Source organism: Rhinopithecus roxellana, chromosome 17 (assembly GCF_007565055.1).
Source record: "Rhinopithecus roxellana isolate Shanxi Qingling chromosome 17, ASM756505v1, whole genome shotgun sequence".
Taxonomy (NCBI): Eukaryota; Metazoa; Chordata; class Mammalia; order Primates; family Cercopithecidae; genus Rhinopithecus; species Rhinopithecus roxellana.
In genome coordinates, this window is record NC_044565.1 from 61,884,966 (window position 1) to 61,900,127 (window position 15,162).

General features: G+C 52.1%; 1 pseudogene; it reads right to left on the reverse strand.

Moving 5' to 3' along the window:
• Positions 1-4,730: 4,730 nt before the first annotated feature.
• The window catches only part of LOC104654310, a 28,746-nt pseudogene continuing 18,314 nt past the window's right edge, over positions 4,731-15,162 (reverse strand).

The following is a 15,162-nucleotide window of genomic DNA, read 5'->3' on the forward strand; positions in this document are numbered from 1 at the left end:
CAAGCCACACAGAGGGAAGCTGGCATTTGAGAAGAGAGGGCTGGCGAGAAATTCCTACTCTCAGGAAGTGGCTGGGGGATTTTCAGAAGAGGAATATTTGAGGTTTTCAAGTTAAAGTGGCAGCTTAAACACACATCTAATTGCATTTTCCCCCAATTCTCACTAGAACAACAATAGAGAGTTTTAAAAGGAAGACATAAAACCACAAAAATGAGGGAAAGAGAAGAGGAGAAAACAGGAGCAAAACTTGGGGAGCTGGCAGACGAGCATTCCTCCACGAAGATGGAGAAAGCCAGCTCCTAGGCCGGCACGGGGGGAGAGTTTAGAACCAAAACCATTTACGAACAGGATGCTTAGAAGGCTCAGGAACTGGCTCTAGAGGGAACCTCTCTAAGCTGGGTAAAGAAGGAAGTTAAAATAAGATGGGTTGAAAGTTGTTTAAGAAGCAGTTAGAGGCCGGGCGCGGTGGCTCAAGCCTGTAATCCCAGCACTTTGGGAGGCCGAGACGGGCGGATCACGAGGTCAGGAGATCGAGACCATCCTGGCTAACACTGGTGAAACCCCGTCTCTACTAAAAATACAAAACACTAGCCGGGCGACGTGGCGGGCGCCTGTAGTCCCAGCTACTTGGGAGGCTGAGACAGGAGAATGGCGTGAACCCAGGAGGCGGAGCTTGCAGTGAGCTGAGATCCGGCCACTGCACTCCAGCCTGGGCGGCAGAGCAAGACTCCGTCTCAAAACAAAAAAAAAAGAAGCAGTTAGATCCCTGGAAACCCTCCCCTCCCCTCCTCTTTCCTCTCCTCCTGTCCCCTCCCCGCCCCCACTGGGAAATTACTGAGGGTGGTTACTGCCCAGAAGGCAGGAAGATTCTGGGTCATATGCTATGGAGACCCCACCCCAGACTCTGACTCTAAACACCCAAAACACAAGGCAGCCTTCCTCTCAAGGAGTTAGAACAATCTTCTCTAAAAGGTCTGGGCAACTCAAAAGGAAGACTAAATCCTGATATGGGGGGATCTGGCTCACATCACAGCCCTGCCTAATGCCTCAGCTACAGGGAGCCTGTGTTTCCCTAGGCTCACTCATGGTCCTGTCCAGTGATGTCCCCAGAAAGGACTTTTGTAAACTGTTAACAAAAAAATTAACCAGACATGGTGGCGCACACCTGTCATCCTAGCTGCTCGGGAGGATAAGGTGGGAGGATCGCTTGAACCCAGGAGGCGGAAGTTGCAGTGAGCCGAGATCACAACACTGCACTCTAGCCCGGGTGACAGAGTGACACTTCATCGAAAAAAAAAAAAGGCTTCTTAGATATTAGTAATACCACATTTAATGGGCACACAGTGTTCCTTTTTGGATGATTCATTCAGTTGCATCTGTTTTATACACTGTTCTGAATGTATGAAATATGTCACTGTAAAGACTGTTTATAGCGGGGCACATGAGAGGCTCCTGGAGCGCTGGCAATAGCCTATTTCTTGAGTTGGGTGACTGTTATATAGGTCTTCACTTCATAACAATTTGCTAAAGTGTACATTTATGTTTCATGCACTTTAATGTGTGTAGATATATTCTACAATAAAATCTTAAAAGAAAAAAGAGATGGTCTGCTGTGCTGTTTTGTGGTATCATTCACCCCACTTTCTGGCTCCCAGATTTCAACACTTAGCCTTGCATTGGTGTCCTTTAGGGAATAAAGGACCTCAGGAGTGTCTGGTGGAGGGCGACACAGTACAGCAAGCAAGAAGAGAATAAGCAGAAGCACAGCAATGAAGAGAGAAGGGACCTGAATAAAACTCACTGTCCTCTAGACCCCCTGAAGACATGGGAAGGGAAAACATCTTAGAATCTTCACCTCATGTGTGATACGGACCCAGGCCAATTCATGCAAATATTTCAGAAAAGTGTAATCCATAACATCGCGGAATTTAAAGCCACCCTAACAACTCAGATGTGGGTTATGCCCAGAGCAAGCCGGATGCTGGGTGTGGGCGCGTTTATAAGTGCCCAGGTGGCTTGAAGGGTTAAGAACTGCTACTCTTTGCTAGGATTGCTTTTCCCATCCCCTCTGCATGGTGAGTTTAGAATTCTAACAGTGGTAGGGCCTCTGGGGGGAGGGGAGGTAAACTGCAAACAACACAATTCACCCCAGCTAGTTTTCACAGAAAAGCAAGTTATTAAAAGCCATTTTGAAGCTCATGGAATCTGCAGGAGGCCAAAGAGTCAGACTTGGATGCCACAGAGCTAAGAATAATACCTAAGGTGCACAGCAGAGGCTACCCCCACCCCAGAAAGCCCTGCTCCAGTGTGACCCCAAGACTCTGTCACCATTGCCCTGAAGGGCCAGAGGCCTCCACCACCCCTCTCTATAGAGGACCCCCTACAAGTCTCACACAGGGACATTTGAACAGCAGAGCCTGGTCGTAATGACTGCCCCCTGAGGAGGCTGGGGAGTGAGTTCTGGCTTCTACCTTGACTGGGATAGACTCAAAATGCGGAAAATTCTCCAGTTTGGGAATTACGTGCAAAAGATGCAGGGAGGCCAGATATTCGCTATGGGAAGGATCAAGTGGAAGCAACTGGGTAGAGTTCATTCTCAAGCCTGAGGCAGCTGCCAGAAAAGCAGAACTGAAGGGTGCCAGGCTGCGCAAGGACCCCAGGGCCCGGCTGGGTTAGGGTGCAGTGGATGGGGCTGGGCCCCTGCTCACCCCTCATTAAATCATCAATTCCTCATCACCAGGAACCAGGACCAGGTGAGCCTTGGATCTGCATAGCCCGTTTCACCTGCTGTACTTTTCCTCACTACCTGAGTCCCTAGGGCCCAGAAAATTTCACCCAAGTCCTAACCAAGGGACCACAGGTGGAGGACAGTGACATCTGGAGCAGCTGATGGAGGCTCTGGGGAAGTTCAGAAGAAAGACCTTTTCTCTTTGTTTTCATTTTGTTTTGTTTTATTTTGAGACAGGGTCACTTGATCTTGGCTCACTGCAACCTCCACCTCCCAGGTTCAAGTGATTCTCACGCTTCAGCCCCCCAGGTAGGTGGGACTACAGGTGCAGGCCACCACGACTGGCTAAGTTTTGTATTTTTTGGTACAGACAGGGTTTCACCACGTTGGCCAGGTTGGTTTCGAACGCCTGACCTCAAGTGTTTCTTCCACCTCAGCCTCCCCAAGTGCTGGGATTACAGACGTGAGCCACTGTGCCTGGCCTGAGAAAGGCTTTTTCTATGCCACAGAGAAGTTGGGCTCCCAGTCATGGGAGCAGCTGCGGCCGGTTCCAGCAGAGGGCAGCTCTCAATGACAGCTGAAGGGCATTGCAGAGCCAGATGTACACACGGCTTTTAGGAGCCGGGCTCTGCCTACCCTGAAGTCTGCCTGAACCTGGGGCATCACCATCTCACCGGGCTGGGGCTTTGATGCATCAGGCCCAGAGAAAGAAGCTTGGTAGAGGGGAGGAAGAAGGAGATGTAACCTTCCAGGAAGCAGAAATGTTCAAGGACTCTCAAAGGAATCTCCAGAAAACAAGGAGAGGCAGGAATTGCCTTATGGTCGCTTCTAGCTCTAAGTCTCACCTGTGAAATGAAGCATCTTCTCGGTCCCAGTGCAGAGACAGGTCCTGGGCGGAAGCAGGAGAGGAGAGAATCAGCTCCTGTTCTCCTGTCTCCCTCAACTTCCCCAGGCCTCCCCAGCCCACCTGGGCCAGGACAGAGGTGCTGGCAGCCTCTTCCCATTAACTACACCCTGCAGGCTGAGGCGGGCAGGCTGGGGGCTGAGGAGACACTCCTTCCCTGCATTCCATGGACATGGTGCCTTGGGCCAGGCTGCAGAGGCCGCAGGGCCTGGCATGTGCCCCGTGAAACTGGCCCTGCAGCAAGGCGGGGGTTGTAGGGATGGATGAACTCATTCTTTCCTCGTCTCAGGCTGCTCTGATCGTAAAACTGTGGACGCTGAGCAAATGGCCCCAGGTGTGTGCTCTCCCAGTTTCGCTAGGATAATAGTCAGTAACAGCAAGAGGCTGACCTGGTTTCGATGGAGCAGCTCCTGCTCTGGGCACAACGTGGCTCTGCTGCCTCTGCTCTCCCATCCCCTCCCCACCCCCTTTTGGAGGGCCAGGCCTTCACCGCAACCTGAAGGAGCCTCAGCAAGAGTACAAAGGGGGTGCTCTCAGAGGTGCAACAGGAAAAGCTCCTTCTCCAGAGAGAGGCTCTGCGGAGAGGCCCAGGGTGCCTAGAGAGGAGACAGCACCCTGCACCCACCTCGAGGGCCTCCTGCTCACAGCCCCCTTGAGTCACTGTTTACTCCACAAAGATCTAGACTCAGATCAGGCAGGACCCTTCGAGTTTGTCTCATCGCTAAAACCGCTTCATTTTACAGATGGGGAAACTGAGACCCAAAATGAAGGGAGCAGTCGCTGAGTCAGCCAGTGACAGAGCTGGGACTTCACTCCCACTTCTGGATTCTCAGCTCCCATCCTCATCCCTCTGCCTTTTATACAGCAGCATGGAAGGAATCAAAAACAGGCAGAGAACGTCAGGGGCTACTCTGGGCCGCTTGAGTGAAGACTAGGGTTCATGGGTGCAGTGCCTCCGGCTGCGGCTCTCCAGGCCCCCCCCAGACCTGCTCCTGACACTCCCAGGGCTGCGCTGCCTGGGGGTCTTCCCTTCCTGACACTCCCAGGTCTGCGCTGCCTGGGCATCTTCCCTCCCTAGCCCTCCCCCAAGTGAGTGCCTCAGTTCCTCCAGCTGCCCCTCTCCCAGTGGGAGCTCGCACTAGACACGCGAGGGCAGTCGAGGAGAGCGCTTTCCTCGCTCAAGGATATGGGAGAGCTTTCCGCCCTCCTCCTTAGGCCCTGGAGGCAGCGAGTGTCTGTCAGGGTTACCTGGGTGCTCTGGGAAGGGCTCCACCTCCCTCGCAGGGCTTCACTGGACTGCCCAACTGGGCTGCTCTCGTTGCCTTTGACCTTCAGAACTCCCAAGATACTCCCACCTCCTGCAGGAAGAAGGCGGGGGAAGCGGGGGCTTTGGAGACCAATAAGCCAGGGCCTGACTCCTAACTGGCCACCTAATAACTTTGTGACATTGAGCAAGTGTCCTGGTCTTCCTGAAGGTGTGTTTTCAAGCTTCTTCCTTGAGTGGTTTTAGTGAGGGCTGGAAATGGGGACACGTAGTAGGCTCTTATGACACATGGCAGCTCTTTTTTTTATTATTATTATTATTATTTTTTTTTTTTTGAGACAGAGTCTCGCTCTGTCGCCCAGGCTGGAGTGCAGTGGCCGGATCTCAGCTCACTGCAAGCTCCACCTCCTGGGTTTACGCCATTCTCCTGCCTCAGCCTCCCGAGTAGCTGGGACTACAGGCGCCCGCCACCTCACCCGGCTAGTTTTTTGTATTTTTTAGTAGAAACGGGGTTTCACCATATTAGCCAGGATGGTCTCGATCTCCTGACCTCGTGATCTGCCCGCCTCGGCCTCCCAAAGTGCTGGGATTACAGGCTTGAGCCACCGTGCCCGGCTGGCAGCTCTTATCATTAAAGCTGGCCAGGATGTCCCTTCTGACCCCCAACCCTCCAGTTCCCATAGTGCTGGGCCTTGTAGGTATCACTGTTCTGTGTATGGGGTCAGGCTCTGGCCTCCCTCCCTCCCAACCCCTTCTGGGCAGGGTGAGAGTAAACAGGTCCCCTAGGTGTGGGACAGACACCTGCCGCCCTCCTCCTGTCTTATTATTCTCTCCAAAAACATGAATCACTGGTGGATGGACAAACTGTAGGGCATTCGTATGATGGAATGACCCCAGTAATAAAGAAGAATGAAATAGTAATACAATGAACGACATGGATGACCCACAAAGCACTGCGCTGAAGTTCAGCAGCCAAATGAAAACTGACTAACTCAAAAGGCTGCAGACCCCACCGCTCCATGCATCTGAACTCCAGGGAGGGCCGCACTGCAGCCAGAAAGCAGGTCAGGGCTTGCCTGAGGTGGGATGTGGGAGCAGGGATTGATTGCAATGGGGAATGAGGGAATTTTATGGGGGGATAAAAAAATCAATGTCTCATTTGATGGTAGGTAGGTGGCTATTTCCATTTGGCAGAGCTTATCAAACTGTATGCTTAAAATAAGCAAATTCTACAGTATGCAAACTACACCATAATGAAGCTGGCAGGGTAAAGACCTTCCAGTTTGGAAACTATGATCTGGGAAGTGACCCACATTGCCTGGCCATATACATGAGGGAAGAGTCATCTCCCTAGGAAACTCTAAAGAAATGCTCAGTCCTTCAAAGAAATAAGAAACTGAGTGACCAGAGAAAATGAGGGAGGATTTGAAGAAATACAGTACCAGGGCATCATAGAAGAGCTGGCTTTAAATAGACTACAGAGAGTGCACTCAAGTCTTGGTGCATTTGTATGCTGCCTGAATTACCTGGCCTTGGTCCCTTATCTGATATCCTCATTCGCCCTGGCTCTACCTGAAAAACCCTCACACTCATCTTTCATACATAATAAAAAGCTATCCTTTCATGAGATGATATTTTCTCTCTCCTGGCCCAGGACGGGGAAGGTGCCCTACCCCTCTTGAGTCACCAGGCTCTTATGCAGTAGAGTTTCTCTCTTCTGCTTGCTTCCAGAGCCTTCTGTAGGCTACCAAGACAAAGCTTTCTCGCATTCCTCTGGGCCTGGTCCTTCTGCTCTCTGCTGCTGCCCTCTCTGTCCCCCTCCCTCCTCTGCCTCCGGAATGACAGCATCTCCCAGTGGCTTTCATGTTGGAATGCTGGTTCCTTAACTTAAGGTCAGCTTCTGAGGGCAGAAGGCTTGTCCCATTTTCTCCCCTTCCCTCTGCCCTCTCCCTTGGAAGCCCAGTGTGGGATCCTCTCCCAGTGTTTTGAAATAAATGCACACATTTGCCAATGCAGCCATTCACTCTGTGGCTCACTCACACTGTTCAGGAGAGAGGCCCAGCTCAATCTAGCTTGAGCCCAAAGGGAATTTACTGGGCCACATTCCTGAGAAGTCTAGGACGTGTCAGCTAGGTTGAGACACAGCTGGATTCAGGATTGACAATCTCTTTTCCTGTCTCATTCTCTGCCTCTGTCTCAGTGTCTTCTTCCCTTCCTCTCCTCCCTTCCCCTTCTCCCTAATGTCTTTCTGTCTCTAAGTAAGTATCCCCTGAGTACACTTGCTCACTCCTCCTTAAGCCCAAAAACAAAAGAACAAGACATAATAAATCCCTCATGCAAATGGTCATCCCTGACCTGAGGAAGTCCAAGACATCAAAAGCACAGCCTATTATTTTATCTATTCTTTCTAGTTGTGTATGTAGCTGACTTTTCTGCTAGACTTGCCTTGTGTCCTCAAGGTGCCTGGCACAGGCCCAGGTACATGGCAGCCCCCAGCCCCACCCCAGGTAGGATGTGACACTTGGTTGGGGTGAGGTCAGAGTGGTGAAGGGAAGAATCAGGGTCGGGGATGGGTCAAGGCTGGGGAGGGGCTGAGGGGAGGATCCTTTTGAGCTGTTCATTCCCTCCTGGTATTTTTGCCCATGAGGCCTTGCAGAGTAGGAACAAACTCCACACACGCCTGTCTTCCTCCCAGAGCCCTCCACCCCCAATAAGCATCAGCCTGGGGGGCTGGGGCTGCGGGCTGAGGCCTGGGACAGAGTCCTGGTCAGCATCAGCCTAGCTGAGGCTAATTAAGACCCAGGAATCCCCTGCCCCTAACCCTGGGCTCAGATCAAAAGACCTTGGCCCTCAGATGAGGGTCTCCTGACCATAAATCTGAGGGAGCGCGGCCCTCCAGCTAATGAGCTGTCCTGGCTCAGACTAGAGCAGGGATGCCAGATCCTGTTTCATTCCAAGGAGCAGCCAGCCCAGAGTGAAGGGCTGAGAGAGGCCCTAGACCCCAGAGTGCCCGTCCCCCTGCAGCACCCAGCTTTGCAGGGACAGGCCCTGCTCTGCTCATAACCCCTGGGGCAATGTCCTGGAGGGTACATGAGAATGCACACTGTTCCTGGGCTCCTGCCCTGCTGGGCCCCAAAACGGCTCCCCGTGTCCACCGTTTAGCCCCACAGGAATTTTAACCGCTAACATCTGGGTTCAGGAGACTCCGGAAGAGCAAACGTCTTCACCTCCTTTGATTCCCTTTACACAGGGGGCTTTTTCAGTTTTAATTTGAGGTGACCTCTGACCTGAGTTCCCATTCCCATAGATTCCAGATATTTCCTGTGCCCTCAAATAACCTCCAAGCCCGCCCCTACCTGATCAGAGCCCCTGCGGAGCCCATGGCCTTCCCCCAACCACGGTCCAGGCTAGGCTGGGAGTCCCCCTGGACTCTGGCCCCCTCCCCATATCCCACTCTGTTCCCCCAAATATGGCTGCACACCCACCCACCCACCAGTATCTCTCCAGGGCTCTGGGCCCAGCTGAGCCTGCTCTCAGGACGCCAGGGATGGCAGGCACCCAGGTGCCAACCTCTCTGACTGCCATGTTTTTTAATGACAATGATAATAGAAACATCGGTGGAGCCTCTTCTCTGTGTCAGGTAACCCGGTAGCTCGAGAATAATTGCTCCTAATTTACAGATGAGGAAGCCGGCCCTGGAGAACAAGAGGGACTTCATGCACACACAGCTAGTCGTGGCCGAGCCAGACCATAACCGAGGTGTGTCAGCCCGGAGCCCGGTGCCCTCCAGGAAGAGGGGTCAGCAAAGGGTTGCTGGCATTGGTGCATCTCCCCTGTATCATGAATCTCAGTTTGGGCCGCCCATCTCAGAGTGGTGACCACCAGCACAAGACACCAAGGGTCTTGGCAAAAGGCAGAGAGGACAGAGAAGTGAGAAGCAGGCATGGGGGTGGGAAGGGCCAGTCAGACCTCAGCTCCACCCCTGTCTCTTTCCAAAGCAGCTTTTGGATTGAGGTGGATAGTTCCCTCAGTCCCCATGAGGAGTCCAGCACGGTGCTGAGCTGGGCTGTGCAGGGGGCTACAAGAGCAGGCAAGTCCCAGTCCCTGTCTTTGAGGGGCTGAGAGACAAGCACAGGTACAGGGACATGAGCAAGGCAGCCCCAGGACCAAAGTCAGGCCGAGGGGGTCAGGCTGGGTAGGCTGCTTGCAGGTAGGGAATTTGCTGCAGGGCTGGCTTACACAGAGGCCTAAGTCCCATGCCCACATGGTGCTAGGTCAGGGCCCTGGGAGCCATCCCTCTAGCGTGGCCACTCCCAACAAGGGCCTATGGCTCTCCAGAGCCCAGAGCCTGAACAGATCCAGGCCAGAGCCACGGGATGATGCACTGGCCCCTGCCCCGTGAGTCAGAGGCTGAATGGCACATTGGGCAACCTCTCGGGCTCCAAACCCCAGCTGCCTGCCAGCCTCAGCCTCCGAGTCGATGGTTTGACCACAGGACTCCCCACTAAAGCCTTTCCCTGGCTCTCCATCCTGCCCCTCATCATGCCCAGTGACTCACACTGCTTTTCTAGGCCCAGCTCACCACAGCTGACATCACCTTCGCCTCCACCCCTTTCCCAGCAAACCCTGATGAGCCCTCTCTTTCCTCTCACCCATCATCCTCCTCAGAATCAAGAATGCTAGAGCCGAAAGCTGTCTCAGGGATCATCTGGAGCAGCCTCACTTACAGCTGAGGAAACCGAGACCTGAGAGGTGCCCCACCGGAGTTTGTTCTAATTCCGAGGCTGTGATTCATTTAGAACTTTAATGCAAGGATTTAGGGCTCAGTTAGGATCTTAGGGCAAATCATCACTGCTCTGCCAGTAACTAAGCTCTTATAACCCTCACACCTGCCCAGCAGGGTCCTGGAAATCAATCTCGAGATTCCCTGGGGTCCAGGGCTGCCCCGTGGGTGCTGAGACACTGGAGATAACAGGAGGTCCAGGATGGCCCCCAGCCCCTCCCTCTACCCAAATCGGGGCATGGCTAATTCTTTCTCTAAGAAATCCATTGCTTTAAAGTCCAGAGTAGAAGGGAAGAAACAGGTGTCAATTCCTGCCAGGAAAATGAGATGGAGCTGCAACCTCAGAGAAGCCTGGAGGGGCACTGATAATGGGAACCCCCTGAGGCCCTGGGACTGACAAGAAAATCCAGGAGGAACAAGCGGTCATGGTTCTCATGGAAGCCTTGGGCTTCAGAAATAAGGCATCCCTGGAACACGGTTTCTAAAGCATCACCTGAGAACTTGGGAGAAATACAAAATGCAAATCCTCAGGCCCCACCTGAGACCTACCAAATCACATGCTTTGTGTTGGGATCCCTCAAGCCCTCCAGACGATTCTGATGCACGATCAAGTTTGAGCACTTCTGCCATAAAGGACAGCCAAAGCAGTAAACAGGTCTTGTAGCTGGTCGGCCCCGCTGGTCCTGGCCTGTGGTGGGCTGGCTGAGGCTGCACAGCCTGCTCTGCTTACCCATGTTATGGACCCCTTCTGGCCAGAACAGGGAGCATTTCTGCAGGCAGCTTATTCCAGAGGGGCTTAGAATGAGCCTGGTGGCCCGAGAATGTGCTCTGGGAACATGGAGAGCCTCAAAGTCACCCACCCCCTCCATTTGCATCTGCCCATACAAAAGGAATTCAGCCTCAGTTTCCCTGCTTTGCATTCCAACCCACCATTGGCCATAGAACTCTGCCCTGGCCTCAGCCTGCTTCCCTGGGCACTGTTACCATGCCATGCATGGTGCTGGCCTCCTCATCGAGGTCTCATCCTGCTCCTGTACCCCAGCTGCTGGCTGAGGTGATTTGCAGACTGACAACACATTTATTATTGTGCTGTGGCTGCCCTGGGCCCCCAGGTACATGCGTGTGGATTGTCTACTGAACAAGGGCAGATGGCCAAGGAAGCAAGTGCAGGAATGAAATCCAGCTCACTTTCCACTCACCACATCCCCTAGGGTGAGGTGGCACTAATTCACACGTACGTATGCATTAGAGGGGCTAGTGCTTGAATGTCACACTCCCTTTCCCGAAGCTCCTGTTTCTGAGGGGACCCTCCCCCTGCCTTCCCATTTCTACACCAGCCAGACCTCCCTATTGACTAATTATTTAGTCAATAATTGCTTGAGCTCCCATAGGCTCATATTAACAGGAAGTCACTCCTCTTTACCCCTTCTTACTCCTTATTCCTCACCCACTCCCCCTCACCCACTCCCTCTCTCTTCATGTCTACACCAACCGGACACCCACCCTTCCAAATGGGCCATGCCCTCCTCAATTTCTCTCTTAGGGGTCTCTTGGCTGACTCAGTTGTGCCCCCATTTCTCTCCTTATTCCTCATCCTCACAGGCTTTCCCGTCACACTGATGATGACATAATAACCAGCAGACAAAACATCTTTGTTGATAGAAGTTTGAGGTCATTTCATTACATCTTCTCCTAAGACATTCCATTCAGGGACATGCCTGCCAGGCTGCCGGAAATGCCTGCTTTTTATGGCCTGCTTGGTTTGGTCACTTGTAACTTCTGCACATGATAGGCCCCCCGGCTCCCTCTACCCTAGGGCAACCCCATAGAGACTTGAAAATCCTGTTCACAACTTGCCCCACCTGAATCTTGTCTTCCCAGCTCCTTGAATGAGTCCATGTGTGGCTTGGTCTCTCCCATCACTGCAGGTTAAACTGCCATGTAATTGATTTTTTTTCCAGACAATTGAACACACATCAGTAGGCACTTAACTTTTCTGTTTTAACCACTTGGATTAAGAAAAATCTTTCCCAAACATAATATACTTTTCTCTACCTCTTGGAATAAATGACAGCAGACATAATGTGCCTTTTCTTGGGGCCTCTACATAATAAGTTTTTTGAGCTACTGTAAAGTGTTTTTAATAACTCAAATCACTCCATAATCACTGTGGGGAGAAAACAGAAAATACAGATATACAGAAAGGAAAAAGGAGGGCATCCCTTGATATCTTACCAGCTGGAGGTGATGACTAATAACTTTTCGTTGTATAATTTTCTGGGCTTTTTCCTAAGCAAACACATTTCCCCAGTTTGGAGTGCAAATGTAATCCCTCTTATTTAGTCAATAATTGCTTGAGCTCTCATAGGCCCATATTAACAGGAAGTCACTCCTCTTTACCCCTTCTTACTCCTAATTCCTCACCCACTCCCCCAAGGAAATTGGGGGCAAACTCGGTCCTACAGGTAATTCTGATTGCAAATGGCAATCAGAGAGGAACTGGAGAACTAGGTGGTCCTGATTTCCATTGTTCCTTGCACAGCACCATGTATCTCTAAAGAAAATGGTCTTGGCCGGGCGCGGTGGCTCAAGCCTGTAATCCCAGCACTTTGGGAGGCCGAGACGGGCGGATCACAAGGTCAGGAGATGGAGACCAACCTGGCTAACGCGGTGAAACCCCGTCTCTACTAAAAAATACAAAAAACTAGCCGGGCGAGGTGGCGGCCGCCTATAGTCCCAGCTACTCGGAGGCTGAGGCAGGAGAATGGCATGAACCTGGGAGGCGGAGCTTGCAGTGAGCCGAGATCCGGCCACTGCACTCCAACCTGGGTGACAGAGCGAGACTCCGTCTCAAAAAAAAAAAAAGAAAGAAAATGATCTTGCAAAGTCTGATGAGATCCTGCCTCACTGGTCCTGACTCTTATGTGGTCTACAGAGGTGTGCCAACCTTGGACACACTTCCAAGCTCACACTTCCAAGGTTAGCCAGGCTCCCAAATAGCGCACAGTCCCGGCAGAGCTGAGCCCAGGAGGGCTTCTGTCCTCAGCCACACTCCATGCCCCAGGAATATGGAGGCCCTGGGGTTGAGCCTGGTCACCAGTTCTGACCCCTCTTTCTTCCTGGTGCCATTCCCTTGGGGGCTGTGGAGATTCTGTTGCTGGGCACTTCATCTCAAACCTCATCAGGAAAATTCCAACTTTAACATGGAAAAGGTCTTTGTCTTCATCCCTTTCTTCCCAGATGTTCCTTGGCTCCAAGCAAATTATCTCCCTGCTCTTCCATGCAGGGACCAGAGGGTCCTGCACTCCTCAGGTCATCCAGGAACCAGCTCCCCCTTGCCCCACTAGCCTAACGTGTGAATAGCCAAGAGGGACCACTCAAAGGACAGTTTCCTGAACAAAGAAGGCCTGTTCTTAACCAGCTGGATAAAGAAGGAGCTGATGGCAACTTTTATCAAAAAGAAAGAAAAGTTCTGAACCAGGAAACTTGCCATACACCCATTCACCAGATGACAACATTGAGATTACTCACTTCTTGGAAGAGCCCAGCCTCTAGCACTGAAGATTTATTACAAAGCATTTCCTTCTTGCAGCGGGCATTCCTCTCTTGCTAGGAGGAACTGAGACTCCCTGTCCCCAGTCCCCAGCCCTGAGGCCATGCAGGCTAGGGGTGGCAGAATTGAGCACTGCTTACTGGGTTCAGGCCAGAGATTGCCACATTTTGTCCTCTGCTGCCTGCTTTAGGGAGACCTCTCCCTGTCAACTCAGGGGCATGGCAGGAGCTGGGCTGGAACAGTCTCTGAAGTCAGTTCCCTCCTGGACCACCAACACCGGGAATGCAAGGGGTGGGTAGTTTGGTCTGTGCTTATGTGTTGATGTTGTGAGATCATTTGAGAGAAATAAATATATTTTCCCAGATGGAAAGAAAAGGAAAAGGAAGGGGCTGTTGAGTGTTGGAGGTGTTCATTCTCCTCTCCAGCTTCTCTCCTTTCCCGCCATCCCACCCCAGCTGTGGACCTGTGTTTGGCATTAGGGCGCTCCTCTGTGCTTTGCTGGATTCTGATAGGGAGCACAGCCTGGTGGGGGTGGGAGGACGGATGGTCTGCATCTTCCCTTCACCTGCTCCAGTCCTGAGGCCAGTGCTTTCTTTCTGCACTAGGGGGTCAGGGGATATTGAAGGTGCCAGTCCAAATGCCAGTCAACACAGTGGGCAGGCCTGGCCAACACTATCTGCGAGTGCCAGGCTCTGGGAAGAGGAGCACCCATGCTCGGAGACGGCCTACTCTCACTGGGCTCACAGCCAAACACACCCAGTTTTCAGGCCTCGGGCTGGGTGGGACAAGTGTATATCTCACCTGACAAGCTCTGTGAGCCTGACAAATGGAGGGAAAAAGCCACAACCGCAGCACCTCCCAGTGATCCGGAAGCTGGAGGAGGAGCAAGAGGACACAGGGTCTCTCCAAGAGGCAGAAGTGCGGAGGAGTGGCCTGGACATTATAGAGCTGGGACAGCCAAGTCCACGGGCAAGGGCACCAGAGGACATGGAAGAGTCCTTCCCTTGGGCCTCTCCAGAGAGGCTGCCTGGAGTTTTCACAGTTCACAAATGAGCAGAGGAAACTGTCCATGCAAACAGCCCTCAGGGGATCTCCCAGAGAGGTGTCCGGGGTGCTAGGGGAAGCCCAAACACCCCACTTCAATTTTCACGCAGGAGGAGAAGAAGACAATGACTTGTCTTGAAACAGTCACTGCCCAGCAAGCACACGATTTTTATTTAAATTGAAAGTTTATTTGGAGTGCGCTTGGGGGAGTACTTCTCATGCACACACTTTTTCTGTCTCCTCATTTCCCCAGCCCAACCCTCCCCACATTCCTCTGCCTTCCTGCCTCACATTTTATTGGGTGTCAGTGGTCTGCTCCAGACCTTCAGTAGCTCCCATCTGTGATGAGGTGAAGTCCAAATCCCATAGCCTGCATTCAAGTTCTTCCATGGTTAGGGTGGACATACACCCCACTTTGTCTGGGACGATCTAGTTTATACCTGCTATCTTGGCATAATGATTCATAGCACCCTGCTTCATGCAAAAATGTATCCCAGTTTGGAGAATAAATGATGTGGTCTGCCTGCGTACAGTCCACTCCCAACCTCACGCTCCAGGCTAATGGCCAACTGTCTCTCTTGAATCTTCTGAGTCAGTGGTTTTGAACTCTGGTTGCTCATTAGAATCACCTGGGGAGCTTTTAATAAATATCACTACTTAGACTCACCCCCAAAACAGGTCAAATAAAGCAGAATATCTAGGGGCAGGACCCAGCCTTTGGTATTTTTTAAGCACCCAGGTGACTCTGATGTGCAGCCAGGATGGAGAACAACTGACTTCAGTAAAACAGGTGTCCTGGAACTCTGTCCCTGAGCCCATCTCACACATTTCTGCCCCTGGTTTTTGGTAACTTGCTCCCATTGTCTATCTGCCATTTAACTTCTTC